The sequence below is a fragment of the Podarcis tiliguerta genome (assembly GCF_965153285.1).
Source record: "Podarcis tiliguerta genome assembly, chromosome: 4".
Classification (NCBI taxonomy): Eukaryota; Metazoa; Chordata; class Lepidosauria; order Squamata; family Lacertidae; genus Podarcis; species Podarcis tiliguerta.
In genome coordinates, this window is record NC_139537.1 from 60292599 (window position 1) to 60309555 (window position 16957).

General features: G+C 42.6%; 1 protein-coding gene across 1 annotated transcript in view; it reads right to left on the minus strand.

Moving 5' to 3' along the window:
- Window positions 1-4559: 4559 nt before the first annotated feature.
- LOC310677064 (uncharacterized protein) overlaps window positions 4560-16957 on the minus strand; it is a 546359-nt gene continuing 533961 nt past the window's right edge. The window contains exons 7-9 of the mRNA XM_083439368.1: window positions 14093-14190; window positions 5769-5981; window positions 4560-4672 (exon numbers count right to left, since the gene is read on the minus strand). The gene's annotated coding sequence lies outside the window, so the exon portion shown is untranslated. The remainder of the gene's footprint in view (window positions 4673-5768; window positions 5982-14092; window positions 14191-16957) is intronic.

Sequence of the window (16957 nt, forward strand, 5' to 3'; positions counted from 1 at the left end):
CATCTGCAAGGGTTTCCCACAGGATGGGGCTGATGTTGCGAGCCTTCCTGTCATGTTTTCGGACATCTTTGTATCACAGAGTCGGTCTGCCAATGGGCCTGGTGCCTGAAAGCAGCTCCCTGTAGAATCTTCCATTCTGTGGACACGACCAAGCCAGTGTAGATGTCACTGAGACAGGAGTGTGAACATGTGGACTTGAGAGAAAACATATTTGTTTGGAATTCTGTTCTGCCACATGATACCCAAAATCCTCCCGACGTAGTCCATGTGGAAGACGTTGAGGCCGTCACTCTTGACGGTTGTAAGTTGCCCACGACTCACTTCCATAAAGCAGTGTGCTCAGCGTGCAAGCCTGGTAGACCATCTTGGTACATGCACACATTCACCACAAGTAGGATGTGGTTTGTGACTGTAGCCACCACTGAGTGTAATGGAAAAATTCATTAGGAAACTAGTATAGAAAGAATGATGGTGAAAGCAAAAAATAGATGTCGCAGCAGCAGACAGCTAAACCACACATTGCTGATGGCAATCAAAATAACACATGTGGATTGAGACTATTCAGCATTTATAGTGTTTTTTATTCCAAGCCTGCCAGCAGTCACATCAATGAAGGCAACCACATCATCGGTGCAGACATTCTTTCCCTGCTTGCACTAACAGAAATGTTATCTATAGAATATCTTGCATTTTGTACCAAATGTAGCATATGGTACCATACAAAGTTATTTAAATACTGTGAGATGAAGTGTCAGTTAAGAGAGACTGACGGGTGAATACATCTGTCAATGTCAGTGTTTCTCCAGAACTCAAAGGCTTAAACAAACTTTTAAAAATGCATTTTAAAATAACTGCAGGCTTAATTTTCTTGTTTGTGCTGTTCCTTAAAAAAAAACAGCCTTATGAAATCTTGGGTTGGTTTTTTGTATATTTTTTTTACAAATATCTACAGGTGTTCTTGTTTGCTTTTGGATGATCTCTTCAGTGATTTAATTTTAACCATTTACTGTTTGCAACATCATAGGTGTTTCCATGGTAACAAGTTATGGTGCTATTAACATATAAATGGAACATCCCAGATGTATCAGGGCATATACAGATCAAATTAATAAGTACATTTTTATTCCCACCTTTCTTCCACAGTTGAACTCAAGACAAGCATAGTTGACATTCCCAAGAGGTCTCCCATCTCAGCCCAGACCAGACACAGGCCTGCTTAGCTTCAGCATTATGTGTCCTCAGACTAGGATCATGAACTGTGACCGTGAGTAGGTATTTTTCTTTGAAAAGGGAATCAAGACACAATTGCTCTCATTAGTGAATATTTGAATACTGTATTGGTTCTAACTTCTTTAATATATTTTTTAAAAAACCCTCAAATGTGAGCATTAATTTTATCATTTAAAATCAGTATAAGTACTCTCCGTTTGAGCCACCTTTAGTTATGTAGGCTTGCATTTAGGAATTTGTGTTTTGGGGATAAATTTATAGATGTTTCATGGTGTTAAACTGAATTTTGTATGTACTATTAATTGGAAGTTCTCAATTATATATATTAATCTGTATTTGGTCCATGTCATTCGCATAAGCTTACTTGAAAATCTACCATCTTGTTTCTGCTGGGAAGGATCACATATAAATATGTATTTTATGCAAACATTTATGCAGAATTTCTCCCTCAGACTATGCATTTCTAAACAGAGAGGCAGAACTATGTTACAGCATTCAGAAAAATACAATGAATAGATGTGTACTGACCTTCACATTAGTCCAAGAGGTACAGATCAGGTCAGTTCAGTTCCGTTAACCCAGAAATAGTACCTCAGGTTAAAAACTTTGCTTCAGGATGAGAACAGAAATTGTGCGGCGGCAGCGCAGCGGCAGTGGGAAGCCCCATTAGCTAAAATGATACCTCTACCTCAGGTTAGGAACAGTTTCAGGTTAGGAACGGACCTCCAGAACAAATTAAGTTCTTAACCCGAGGTACCACTGTCACCTTTGACTGGACTTAACTGTCCAGGGGTTCTTTACCTTAACTTTACCTTTAGTGCTTTGCACCTTCATAACATTTTTATTTATTTTTTTGAGTCTGTGAAGCTTATAAAGTATATGTTTTCCTTTTTATGCTTTCCTTTTGTTTCAGCTTTAGTAGCAGAGAAAAAGGTTGCTATCTGCAAACAGGATGTTAGCAATTTAAGCCTTATGCTTTGGAAGTGCAAGATGCTTGACTTAAATTAAACTGTCACTGACAGCATACGATTTCAATTCAAAGCGATGCCCAAACATTGGGATCAAGTTGACCTGTAGAGCTGTTTGGCAGATTTTTCTTTATAGCATAGGTTTTCTCTTGGAGTGTCCTCTGTTAAGTAGACATTCTATTTTTGAGAGCTGTTAGGGCTGTGATTGTGAGTGCAAACCTTAGGGATGTATCAGGTGAAATAAAATCTATATGCAATTATGCTCATGATATTGCTTGATGCATATCTAAGGGGTGATCAGATGTTACGATTATGGACACAGAAGGAAGTAGCATGGTAGAATAAAGCAGATGGTTGTAGGCACAGCACTCTTAATATCACTTTACCATTTGTGACCAGGAAACTGTGGCCAGTAATTGGAAGATAGACAAAAATGCCTCGTACCTGGCAGCCACCTGACTGCAGCATTTGTACTAGTTGCAGTTTTTGGACACTTTTCAAGCATAGCCTAAGTAATGTGGTTCTTTGGATCCAACCCATTATTCGTATATTTAGATGTACAATTGGTTTTATCTTTTCCAAAAACATTTATCCATTTTTCCTTCCTTTCTTTGGGAAAAATAAAATGATGTCGGAAATAAATACAAAATGGAATCAAATACAATGAAATGGTGAACATTTTGAAGAAAGAAAGGAATCCATTTGTCTTCTAATACCATTCTTTGTAATAATAATATGAGACATCATTTAGTCATTTATAGAAATAGAATGATGGTTTTTTTAAAGTGAAAAGTTTGAACTGATTTATGAGCCTTTAAATAGAAGTGTGAGTAGGAGTACAAGCTACGGGGTAAGGAGAAAGAGAGGAATATGAAATAATCCTCTTTTACATCAAGCACACATTTTGAGTGGAACTTTGCCTGACCTGTGAACTCAGCTGGGCACACTTAGCTGAAAAGTATTAAAAAGCGTATTGTTTCTTGCTCACGTGTTAATTAATTGAAACATCTGTTACCCTGGTTGTATATGCTTAATCACTGGTGTCCATGGAATTAGAAACCTACCCCTTACAATTCCATTTTTTAGAGTTTCCCACAGCTTTCTGTGGCTATTAGGGGTGTGCATTTGGTTGATACAAGTCCCAAACTGAAGGAGGTTGCTTCAGAGGCATTCAGGATCTTCCCAAAGCTTTTGGATTGATTTTGCAAAAAAGAGATATATTGTTGCACACCACCTCAAGTGCTTAACCAGTGTTCGGGTTCCTTGAAATGAAGGAGAACAGAGAGTGTGATATTTGTGATATATAGTTTAATTACACATATATACAACCTGTGCCTATGATCACAGACTAGAATCAGAGTTGGAAGGGACCCCAAGGGTCATCTAGTCAACCCCTGCAACGCAGGAATCTCAGCTAAAGCACTGTGTGTGTGTGTGTGCGCGCGCGCACACACACATGCGCCATCTAGTCCAGGATATTGTCACAGTGGCCAACCAATTGCCTTTGGGAAGTCTGCAAGCAGCACTGGGGGGAGCAGCACTCCTCGCACCTGCAATTCCTGGCAACTGGTATTCAGAGGCATACCGCTTCTGACAGTGGAGGGGAACATAGCCGATGTCCTCCCTTTACTTCTGGGAGGATGTCTAGAAAGCTGTTGCCAATGTGATGTACCGTATTTTTCGCCCTATAGGACGCACTTTTTCCCCTCCAAAAATGAAGGGGAAATCTGGGTGCGTCCTATGGGACGAATGCAGGCTTTCGCTGAAGCGTGGAGAGCGAGAGGGGTCGGTGCGCACCGACCCCTCTCGCTCTCCAGGCTTCAGGAAGAAACCCGAAGCCTAGGCAGCCCTGCGGGAGGTCCCGCAGGGATGTCCAGGCTGCGGATAGCAGCCCGCTTCCCGGAGCGTCGGGCGCCCTGAAAGCAGAGCGCCCGGCGCTTCGGGAACACATCCGCACCCTAGGCATCCTTGCGGGAGCTCCCGCAGGGATGTCTAAGCTGCGGATAGCAGCCTCCTGCCCGGAGCGTCGGGCGCCCTGAAAGCAGAGCGCCCGGCGCTTCGGGAACACATCCGCACCCTAGGCAGCCCTGCGGGAGCTCCCCGCAGGGCTCCCCACGCTGCGGATAGCAGCCTGCTGCCTGGCGCGAGGGGCGCCCTGAAGCAGAGCGCCCCTCACGCGGGGCAGACATCGGCCAGCCCCACAAGCGCCGCCACCCCGCTGTTCCTCGACCTGCTTCGGTTTCCCCGACCTGCTTTTGGGGGGGGAAATAAAGGGAAAAAAATTTCCCTTTATTTCCCCCCCAAAAAACTAGGTGCGTCCTATGGGACGGAGCGTCCTATGGGACGAAAAATACGGTAATTGTACTGTACCGGATGGGCCAAAGGGCTGACACAGCATAAGCCATCTTCACAGGTTCATATACTGCAGCAGCAACTCCTTGATTGTGTGTGCGCACCTTTCCCTTCTCTATGCCCTAAAGAATGGAAGGAAGAAAGCAGCATGCAATTATGTGACATTTAAGAGGAGAGCAGAAAGAAGCTGAAATTTCTGAGTGGGTTTCCCTCAATTCTGTCTCCTTCCCTTGCCTTTCTTGACACTATGTAGGATTGTCTAACAATCTAAGGAATTGACAGCAGGAGATGAGAGAACTAAAGTGTATCTATTAATAAAAATGTGGAGGTGTGGCTGACTCAGATCTCTCCACTGCAGAGAGATGCGCAGAGGCGCACACACACAGAGAGCAGCTGAGGATCCCAAATCTATGACAACAAACTATTCTGTATGAACAGCTGCCAGTGATTTTACCTTTTCTCCCCCCCCCCCCCACCCAAGCTATCATGCTAGTCTGCATATTGTCTCTCTCATCATCTGACTTGGTGTATCACATATCTATGGTAAGTTGCCAGTCCCATATCCCTCTTCACTGCGTGTGTGCGCGCGCACACAAACACACCACATCAGCCAGATCTTGGGAAAGGCTGACATGCTTACCAATACAAAGTGCAGCACTGGAGGCTCAACCCAATGCATATTTATTTGGAAGTTTATCTACCTGTGTTCAGTGGCGCTTACCCCAGGTGACTACACATGGGAATTCAGCCTTAGAACACTATTCACATACTATTCGTACCTCGTCTGCCTTATATGAAACAATAATCTTTATATCGTAACATCAACTCCTCCTGCATGCTTTTATCTCATTGACCAGATATGCAGCATCCCACATCATAGGTCCATGGTGTTGGAAGGGACCTCAAAAGCCATCTAGCCTACTCCCCCACCTATGCTGGAAATCTACTGCCAAAGGCCCATATTAACCAGCAAAGCATTATCTATATAAAGGTATAGTTAAGGTAAAGAAACCCTGGACAGTTAAGTCCAGTCAAAGGTGACTACAGTGGTACCTCGGGTTAAGAACTTACTTCATTCTCTGTTCTTAACCTGAAACTTTACCTTTACCAAGCCGACTATCACCAGATATGTGGCCATTCATAAAACACCTTTGCTACAAAAGATAGATTTATTTATCAATGGGCAAATCCATGCTCTGCTGCATACAGCATGTGTACCTGTATAGTAGAATGGGGGGAGCAATCCAGAATGATACACTGAATGTTGCCTCCTTCTCTCTGTCTTCTCTAGCACCTCCGACATCATGTGATCAGCAAATTCAACCTTGAAGATCCTATACTTCCAGGACACATGCGTTTGGTTGCCTGTATCAGACAAATTCCACAGGAGCTCCCCTCTAAGCAGGAAGACAAGATGAAAGCTGGCCGTATCTGCACATAATTGTATAGAAGCATATTGGTTGGCAAGTATCTATTTCTATAGCAAATCAAAATGTTTATGGTATCCTCTATTTATAATTCATAAAGTGGAGAAAAAAAGGCTCTCAGCATCAAATATTTATGATGAACTGTTCAACCAGAACTACATACAAGTCTCTTTTGCATATTGTATTTTCAGCACAGTTGTAACACTGATATTATAGCCATTTCACTTCAAATCCTAATAATAGTGTGATGTACTTCTTCATCAAAACCATGCACACAAACACAGGCTTTTAATAAGATTTAAACTACACATGGTGCTACACATAAAGTTTCCCTCCTTGCTTTTTTGTTTTGTGAACTGCAGCCAGAATAACTAAAGTGGAAGACAGGCCTGATTTTATTTTGAAGTCTTTACACTTCTACCTTTTATATTTACCCCTACAGAGTAAATTTCAACTGAGGGAGCTGGACTTATTGGGGAAAATAGAAAGGGAGAAAGGGCTAAGACATTCCATCGCTTCTCCACACACCAGTTTTCTGCTTTCCCCCCTTTCTTTTCTTTTCTTTTCTTTTCTTTTCTTTTTTTGCAACACCAGTACTCTGCTATGTAGAAAGGAAAGATATCCCAAGACAAACTGCACATGACAGAGCATTTTATGGGGCTAAGTGCTTGTAACCATAGATACTAGTACAGCCAACACACACCAGATCATGTTGTTTCCATTGGAGTGATGGAAAAGTGAATTGATTTAAAAAAACACCATATCTGTTACATACCAAAACTGGGGCTTCATTTCTGGCTCTATATCTTTCTGCTTTTCTTTTCTTCTGAGTCGTGGTGCTTCCCCAAGTAGTCTCCCTCAGTGAAATAGTCAAAAAACACTCCTAAATCAGGAAAGAGCACAATGTTATATTTGATTTCTGCTTCCTGAGGGGGTGCAGGTTTTGACAGAAGCCCCATTACTCCAGTGGAACTTGAAATACACACCAGCATGAAATATATTCCTGGTGGAAAAGGGTATGTCCTGAAAGGCCTCCCCACTTGTTATCTAGGGACTAGGGCTAAAGCCCTTTCCCCAGTAGACTGGCTATAGAGATACAGGGAGTGTTGTGTGAGAGACAGTATGTTCCTCTCTTTGAGACTTCATTTTCTCCCTCTAAGGGAGTGGAATATGGGCATCAGGGCTGGCACTTAGTGCTTGATTAGTGGGCCCTGACAGAGTTTCAAAGGACACTGGAGTCACACCTGCCTTTTGAGGCTGTATTTGCTGGCTGTGTGGTTTTTGTTTCCCCTCCCCAGCAGAAAACATATCAGGGACAGCTACCATACATTGGGGCAGAGCAGAGGTATTTCTCTCCCTCCACTCCTGATATAACTGGTGTGCAGAATTACTTTGAGAAAGATGCACTTTCAGCAAAATCTTATAAATAAAATACAGTGTGATATGTGGTACTGCTAAATTTCCCAAGAATCAATAGTTTACATTAAACAGTGATTTGCATGTACAAAAGTTTTGTAAAATAATTCATATTCCACTGAGTCATTCATCTTTCCAGTTGTAGAGAACTTTAAAGAGGGTGGATATGTTGAATTTAGCTGTGATCTTAAAGTGCTCCATCACCACAAACCAATAAAATAGGAGCAGCACAATGCTTTGAAGAATGTGGAATAAGGGAATATGTTCCAGGACTAAAATTGCTTGTACTTGAGTCTCATTAAAGTTGATGGAACATAAGAATACAGCTAAATGCTTAACCGTATTCCTGAAGTACATTGGAACATTGATTGCTATATATTTAGTTAGTGATTTTTTTCTCACCTTTTCTTTAAAAAATCAAGTCAGTTGAACTTAGAAAGCTGTTACACACACACACACACACACGGAGAAGGGGGCGACAGAGACGAGATGGTTGGACAATGTTCTCGAAGCTACCAGCATGAGTTTGACCAAACTGTGGGAGGCAATGGAAGACAGAAGTGCCTGGTGTGCTCTGGTCCATGGGGTCACGAAGAGTAGGACACGACTAAATGACTAAACAATAACAACAAATACACACACACACACACACACAGACACCAAGATTCTAAAATCTAAATAAATTAAAATGTTCCCACTCATGCAGTGGAATCTCCCCTTCCCCCCAAAAAGAAAATCTCTTGTAGGGCTTCCCCCAATCCTCTGGAACAGATTTTGTGGGGGCATACAGAGGGAAAGTTCAGTTTAACAAGTAGAAGCTATTCTGTGAACAAAATAACTTGGATTCAATCCCCAAACAAAGGTTTGAACATCAGTCAAAATCTTTCTAGAAGACAAACATCTGTCCTTACCTCTTGAAGACCAAAACTTGAGAGTCTACTACTGGAGGTCATTCTTCTCGTCCTAAATGAAATTATGAGGCAGAGGTTTTATACAGGGAGAAACATTCCAAAAGATAGGTTGAACTGAGAGATCTTCCTGATCCAAACCAAGTTACCATAAATATATTTCTATAGCAGATGTATTACTTCACTCTTCCACTAGCCACAGGTTCAGAAGACCATCTTGCACCTAAGATTGAGGGGGCCCAGCACGCTTCTCAAATGTGTGACATCATGCACATGGCGTGTGTGTGTGATGTCATGCATGCGGTGTGTGGCACTTGCACAATATTGCATCATCGGGAGGAGGCAGAGCGCAGAGCCCAGCACAGTGCAGCTTCCTCTCTCATGCTAAGGAGGAGCCAGCCACTGAATCTTGCCACGCTTGGCTCCACGCTCAGCCTCCTCAAGATTGAGGGGGCCAAAGTGTTGGAAACTGGCCCCCTCGGGAAAGGCTGGCCCCTCTCCCAGGCTTGTCGGGACCTGTTGCCAGTGACCTACCCTGGCTGGCATCCTGGCAGACCAGGGAGATCTGAATAGGCGTCACCTCCCTGATGAAAGGTGCACACACCCCTTCCCCCTTTGCATAGCAGCAGGAGAAAGAAAACAGTCAGAAAGTATCCTATTTCATCTCTACTTTTATTCCTGACTGTAGACTGTACAAAAGCATGTCTGCTCACTCAGAATCCTCCGAGCAACTGACTCAGACTTCCTCGACAACAGGAAGGCCTCATGTTACACAAAGAACAAATCCCTGAGAATCGCCTGGAACATCCTGTCCCATGGTTAGACCCATCATGTGATGTAAACATCGAACTGCTTGTTCGCAGCTGCGAAGACACCTCTGCTCCTAGGAATTGGTGTGTTTGCACAAGCTAAGGATTCCCAGATCAAATGCTAATTTTATATGCCTTTATGTCAGGGGCACTGTGTCCTTAAGATGTGAACCTTGCTTCTCTTAAAACTATACTTCCAAAAGTGGTAATGGAATCTTTTTGAGTAAGATAGTTCTGTAAGATATAAATGATCCTTTTTCACGAGAAAACTCCTTTGGGATGAATGAGACGTACTCATGTGTAAGTGTGTGCAGCCAGCTAAATCAGAGTTTATTGGTAAGCGTCAGCAATTATGAGGCCCTAATTCCTGTATTAGTCAATAAGTCTCCTGCGGGGCAATCTAATTAGCTCAAACTGCTATGATGAAATCATACCACACATACTGTAACTTGACTTCTTTATGAACAAAAATACCAAAAGAAGGAAATCACTATGTAATATTTTACAGTAAAATCATCTAGTGTTCGTTTGCTTGCACTATAAATTTTAGCATAAGCTTACAACCTTGACTTTATTAATATACTTTAAGCGTTTTAAATGTAGGCATAGTACCTCTTGGAAGCTGTTTTCTGGTGGCTTCCAATTTTCCCCAGAATGTACTGGAATGATATATCCTAGGTATTCTGGGGAGACAAGAGACAGCCACCTAGGGGACTTTCACTGCCACTGCCAGAATGTAGTTACAGGAAGGTAGCCGTGTTGGCCTGCCGTAGTCGAAACAAAATTAAAAAAATCCTTCCAGTAGCACCTTAGAGACCAACTAAGTTTGTTATTAGCTTTCGTGTGCATGCACACTTCTTCAGATAAGAAGTATCTGAAGAAGTGTGCATGCACACGAAAGCTCATACCAATAACAAACTTAGTTGGTCTCTAAGGTGCTACTGGAAGGAATTTTTTTATTTTGTTTCGACTGTCAGAATGGTTGGCAAAATAAAAGAAGAGTAACATGCACTGACTTAATGCCTGAAACTCCCGCCCCCCCAAATTTTTTTGCAACTGCTGCCCCTGAGAAAACAAACAAAACACCAAACTTAGCCTCTAATTTTCTATCTGCAAATGGTGTAGCACTTATGAAATAGTTGCACCACTATTATTCAATTACAGTTTGTTATCTGCCTCGCTCCTATTCCCTCCCCTCACTTTGGTAATTTAAAACAGGCCCATTCCTCATGCAATCCATCCAACCAGTGGCATCTATTTACTAGTTCTGTGGTTCTCTAGATGGACTAAAGCATGAAATAGTAAGGACTGGGCCTCTGAGGACCTTAGAAGCAGGGAGTGTTGTTTGCTTGGTGTACATAACAAAATGCTGTGTCTGTGTGTGTGTGTGTGTGTGTGTGTGCGAGAGAGAGAGGGAGAGAGAGGGAGAGAGAGAGAGAGAGACTGCAATGATTTGCACTCAGTTCAACAGGACATATTCCCAGATAAATGTGTGCAGGACTGTAGCCGCAGACACACAACAAACATCACAGCAACCAGAGCTTCTGACATGGAAGGAGTCAGCCTAGAGCTTTCCTGTTTCTTTTCCCTCCCAAATCCCAATTGTCAGGACTTTAAACAATTGCTGCATCCTTTCTTAGAGAACAAATATCACCCCTGATAAGACGATGTTTAAAGCTGCTCACTGACACATCCCCTGTCATACAACAATCCTGCTTTTGTCCCAGTTTGACTTCTTCCTTGACCAATTAAATCCAGCAGGATTCACAGCCTCTCATCAATCCTTCCCAGAGACTATTTTTCACAAGCTATCCTAACTCCCCTAAAACAACAATTTAATGGGCCCAACATCCCTCAAGATGTTGCTGATTTATTGAAGACCAGATATTTTACCAAGGTCAATTTTTCCGAGACAGATGAAAAGCACCAGGGAAATTGCTCATGTTTCAGCTCTGGGTGAAGCAACAGCAACAGTTAACCCACAGCATTAAACCAACCCACCAGCAGTTCCACTGGTTTCCAAGCAACTGAAGATGACTCATCTTTGTCCCCATAACACCAGGTCTGAGCCTCCAAGCCCAAGCACTCAAGGAAACATAGCTTCAAGCAAAAACAACCAACAATACTAATCTGAAATAGGATGAGGCCTGCTCCTTTCCCTACGCTCCTTTGCCAACAAACCCTTGTCTTCTGCCAACATTCCTCAGGTGAAAATAGAGACATTCTATTCAGGTGAAAATAGAGACAATATCACTTCTTAAGCATTTCCTCCTGATGAAGAGGGACGCGGGTGGCGCTGTGGGTAAAAGCCTCAGCGCCTAGGGCTTGCCGATCGAAAGGTCGGCAGTTCGAATCCCCGCGGCGGGGTGAGCTCCCGTCTTTCGGTCCCAGCGCCTGCCAACCTAGCAGTTTGAAAGCACCCTTAAGTGCAAGTAGATAAATAGGGACCGCTTACTAGCGGGAAGGTAAACGGCGTTTCCGTGTGTGGCTCTGGCTCGCCAGAGCAGCGATGTCACGCTGGCCACGTGACCCGGAAGTGTCTCCGGACAGCGCTGGCCCCCGGCCTCTTGAGTGAGATGGGCGCACAACCCTAGAGTCTGTCAAGACTGGCCCGAACGGGCAGGGGTACCTTTACCTTTTTACCTGATGAAGTACAAAAGTTATTAGAGGAAACACACAAAACTGCAGTATTTTTAGCATAGAAAACCCAAAATCAAGAAATATAACTGTGTGTATGTACACACACACACAATATTAACAATAAATACAACATTATAAAATATTATAAAATAAATAAATAAATAAATGTGGGTGAAAAGTCTTCCTTGCAAAAAAAACAAGAACAGTAAGCAATTGCTCTTCAGTGCTATCGCTTCCAATTTCAACTGGAGTTTTTAAACAACAAAACTGCCTATGGAACTCTTGGAGAACATTGATGCTACTACTGAAGGTTATAATGTTACCACAGACAATCCCCATTTCAACTTAAGTTTGTTGAGGTTTGTGCTATTCTTGCCATCAAGACCTTAGGATGGCCACCTCAGTAGATCGGTGTCTTGGGAGAGGCCATATTCCTTGGCACAATGCTGAAGCTTCTTCAGCCCTCTGGCAGGAGGCTGAAATGGATACACACCCAATGCCTGAGCCAAAATTCCACCTGCACCTGTAAACAATAAAATGGTTGCCATTTCTAGAACACATTGTTGTCTGCTTGAATTTGCTCATAACACCTTAACTATAGCCACTGCACAGGGAGTGTGGTGCTATGACTTGGACCACCATTAGTTACTACCTCCAAGACTCTCACTAGTATCTCACATCCTCATGACACTCAATTCCTACAAACCTGACATAGGAAGGTTGTAAAGGTTCCAGTTTCTTTTTCTCGAACTTGCTATTCCAAACAAATTATTTTCAATAAATTGTTGACAGTTAATCAAAAAATATCTTACTGTTTCTAAACTGAAACCTCAGGATTTATTTATTCACTTATTTAAAGCATTTTTATTCCGCTCTTTGATATGTCCTTTGATATGTTTCTTTTTTGTTCCAGTTCTGTTAGTGTACACTAGCTGAGTTCTCTATTAGAGGGTGCATACTTACACACACTTACACACATACATAGTGTGTGCCTGTTTACTATGATTATGTGTGGACAAACTTTAAAATGCACCCAGGAAAATTAGAGTCTAAAGGAAACTGGAATAAACCCAACCTTGGGGTCGGGGAGCTTCTTATTGTAAAATGGAAGATAATTTATATGTTAATTGCAGCAACAGAGTTTTGATAATTTTGCTTCTAACAGACAACTCCAGAATAATGAAGTGCTAATGAAAACATTTGAAATTCTTCTAAAATAAAAGGCTAGAGAATTAAGTTTAACTAAAGAGACTGGAGGAAAGAATGAAGAAAAAGGAATTACCCATGTAGAAAGAGCAGCATTGCAATCATTAGAATATTAAGCAGGAGTCACACTCTATACATTGTTTCTTCTTCTTATATTGTTGTCATTGAACTTACAACTACGAGGCTTTATTTTGTATTTAAGACATGACATACAACGTCAATATTCATTTTAAGAAAACAATGGGGCATGAATGCAGGAATATAATGGATTCGAAGATGTTAATTAAAGCAAGTTCATGGAAGGAATGTTTCCTATCCTTTCCATTGCCCACTAGACCCCTTCTCCCCTCCCTCCCCCTTGCATTGTTCAGAAGGTCCCTTGACTACCCTAGGCTTGCCATACGTCCAGAAAATACATGCCATGAAATCAGATGCCTAAAATGGCGTCGGGGGGGGGGGATTTTTTGAATTTTAAGGGATGTCCAGAATTCCCCATACGTATTTTCCGCTGAGCAGCAGAAGGAATGTCCCTCCTTACGTGGGAGACCCAAAGCGTACTTGCGCCCCCCCTCCAAGCACAGCAGCCCCAACTGAGGAGGAGAGGGGCACAGAGGATGCCAGCCGTCCAGAGAGAAAAATGACTCCATTATCCTGCCCCTGCCTTCCCCACCTCAGGAGCAGCTGCATTACCTTCTCGAAGCTGCTGCCTCGAGGAGGACAATCGCTCCCCTTTCCAGGACACAGAGCAGGAGGCAAGGAGCCCAGCTCAAAGGGAACAGGGTGCCTGTGACTACTTGCTTGGGAGCAGGCCCAAAAGAACTTACCTCCTCACTCCTACCCTCCTGAAGTGGGGGGGGGGGACCTCAACAAGGAATCTCCCTTTCTTTCCCAGCTAGAAGAAGAAGAAGAAATGGCTCTTTTAGACACTGGGGGAGGGGTTTGATTTTTGTGTGTGGGGGGGGTGTTGGAGGGAAGGCTACGGCACAGCCCTCTTCCCCCCAGAGGGGGGGTGTAAGAAAGAAAGAATAATAAATAAATGAAGTTGAAAGACATGTTGAAAGACTGGGGGGGTTACATGTGGCTGTCAAAGGAGGAGAGGAAACAAGCCTCTTGTGAATTTACGTATGTTAACTTACCTTAGGATCCACACCAAGCAGAGCTCTGCAAATGACAGCAAATGCTTCTATGGGTTGCGGGATATGTTACATTTGAATTAAATTAGCCCATAAAGGAGCTGCAACAAGAATAATGAGAAATATTATTTCAGCAAAGCAAGACATCAGTTGGAAAGCCTACATGCACTGTAATGTACAAAATTGACTGTGATATTCAAGCTTTGGGCAAGCTGTCAAAATGGCTGCTGTGCCTCAGTGAAAGATGAAGAGGCCCACTAATCGAGCACAGCACCTGTTTATTATTATTTCTAGGCCTCCTTTCCCTTTCTTTTCTTTCCTCTCTTTTTGTGTGTGTTGAAAAATCAAACCTAACCACGCAGCTATACACAATAGGAAAGCACAGTATGATAAAAGTAACAGCAGGAGTCCTGTGAACAGATTCACACATTTACATTGTCAGGGCCTGGTCTTTTCATTCTAGAACAAGCCATGTGCCTTCGATCAAAGCAGACATAGTAGAGAGCTGGAAGCCCTGGCTGTATAATCTTGCTGGATTGAGAGATATTTCTTGTGTTTGATTACTCTAGTAGCCAACTTTAAGACAGGGTCCTATGGAATGTTTCCATCATCAAGTTGTTTTGTGGTAGAAAAGGCTTCAAGATGAAATTATTATTCCTCTCATTTACATGGTCACATTCCTCTTGACCTTCTCCAAAGGGTAATTCTGAAGCAGCTCAAAGGATCATAGTAAATGGCAGCTGGCTACTTGGGTCTAGTACCGCAAAGGCAATTTACCAAGCTGTTGGGCTTGTCGTATCTGCCAATTCCTTTGTCGTCTATTTTTAGCAAAATAATTCACTAGCTTTGAAATGTATAGACTGCACATGTGTAGACAGGTTATTAAAATGAATGCCTTTCTCAACGTAATTGTTTTTCTAGGCATCGGAACAACCTTATTTTGTTTCACCTGCATTTATTCCACTATTTCTTTCAACTCTTGTGGGTAAGTCGTGACAACCAGAACAGCTCAGTAGTACTAGCAGAGTAGATCATATATTTTGCATGAAAAAGTCCACACCGCTCACTTCAATACTAGGCATCTCCTGATACAACAGCTTCAGGTATCAAATGTGAGAAAGACCATGGCATGAGTCCTTGAAGAGCAAGAATAACATGTAGTCCAGTTCTGAGGCCATCTGCACTATCCTTCTACAATTAAAAGCAGATCAAGTAGGATAAAGCAAAAAAGGGTACAGTCATACCTTGGGTTACAGACACTTCGGGTTGTGCAATTTTTGGTTGCGCACCGCACCAAACCCAGAAGTACCGGAACGGGCTTCGACACTTGCGCATGTGCAGAAGCACTGAATAACAACCCGCGTGTGCACAGACACGGCGCTGCGGGTTGCAAACGTGCTTCCCGCACGGATCACGTTTGCAACCCGAGCGTCCACTGCATTCCATAAAAGCTGAGCATCGTATCATTTCCTAATTTAAAAGTAGGCTGCCCATTTTACAGACACATAAACACAGTTTAGACTTTGATTACTTGAAGGACTGCCTTAAATAAGATTTCCACTTATTTGTCCAGCTCTCTGTAGCCTCCCTGACTGCTTGTGCTTCCCGAAAAGCCCCATGGGAGGAATTCGAGATTTCCCCTTGGACAGACAGACTGAAGAACACTAGTGAAATTATTTACAGAATGTAAGGAAGGAGACACGCATACAAACACCTCTTGACTACCTCAAAACTAAAGTAAAAGCATCAAAGACATTGAAACTAGCAATTTCACTAATGTTTTCACTCCTCTTTCATAACATTTGAACAAAATTCATCTTCTCATTAACTGATGAAGGCTGGTAAAACAAAGACGACAAGATAAATTTTCAGCACACACTAATAAAACCTGCTAAAAATCACATGTTGCTCTTTGAGCTAGGCAATATCCAAACAGCTACATTCTGCAAGGATGTGTACAGGATGCAGGATCCTTTCTGGATTTGAGGGTGGTACTGGGTTTGAGGTGGTACTGTTCACATGAATAGACCACTGGCATGAGCAGTTATTTGTGCAAGCAAACTGGCTGCTGCTTGGGGGAACCAGTAGACTGCACAGCAGTGGGTGGCAGCAGGTACAGAATCTGGCCTGGTGAGTAAATGCTGGTCTACAGGATTGGATGATCTACATCTCTTAATTCATCTCTACCATTTCGTCTTGCAGCTAAAGAGTGTGAGTCATATTGTCGCTTAGCCTCTGTTGCCATGGCAAAGTACAGTTGAACAGACATGGGGAAACAATTGCATAGGTTTTTCTGTTAATGTATTGTCAGCTCATTTATTTTTATTTTGTGCTATCTTGGCTTCCTGTGTGTTATAACCATTTAAAATTAAAAGCATAAAAAACACTAAAAATATAACCCTGAAAATATCAAGATAAAGTATCACAAAATCCCAACCAACCCTGCCCTATGGTAACCTTGCCATTGAAAGATGGCAGAAACACTGCGTGGTTGTTGTTTTATTTTTAAGTGCAAGGTGGGAGGGCGGAAAGTTCTCTTGTTGATGGAACAAGATACCTGCTTTGGATGCTGCAGGTAAGAGGCAGATAAGCAGCTGCATGTGTGACTATGTGTAGCTGTTTACGGCACTTCTGGTGTAACAAAGCAGGAAACTCACATATATTTCTTATAAGGTTTCCATACATGGGAAAGATGACTGCACAAACAACTTCTCAGGACAAGATGCAAGAAATGCGAGTGCATGTGTCAGTTTTCTGTAACTGCTTTACTCATTTCTCCATAGGAGTGCTCATATGAATGGCTCTCACACGGTGATGGGAACAGTGGGCTGATGCTCAAAACTCCTATGCCCATCCACTGGCAATACA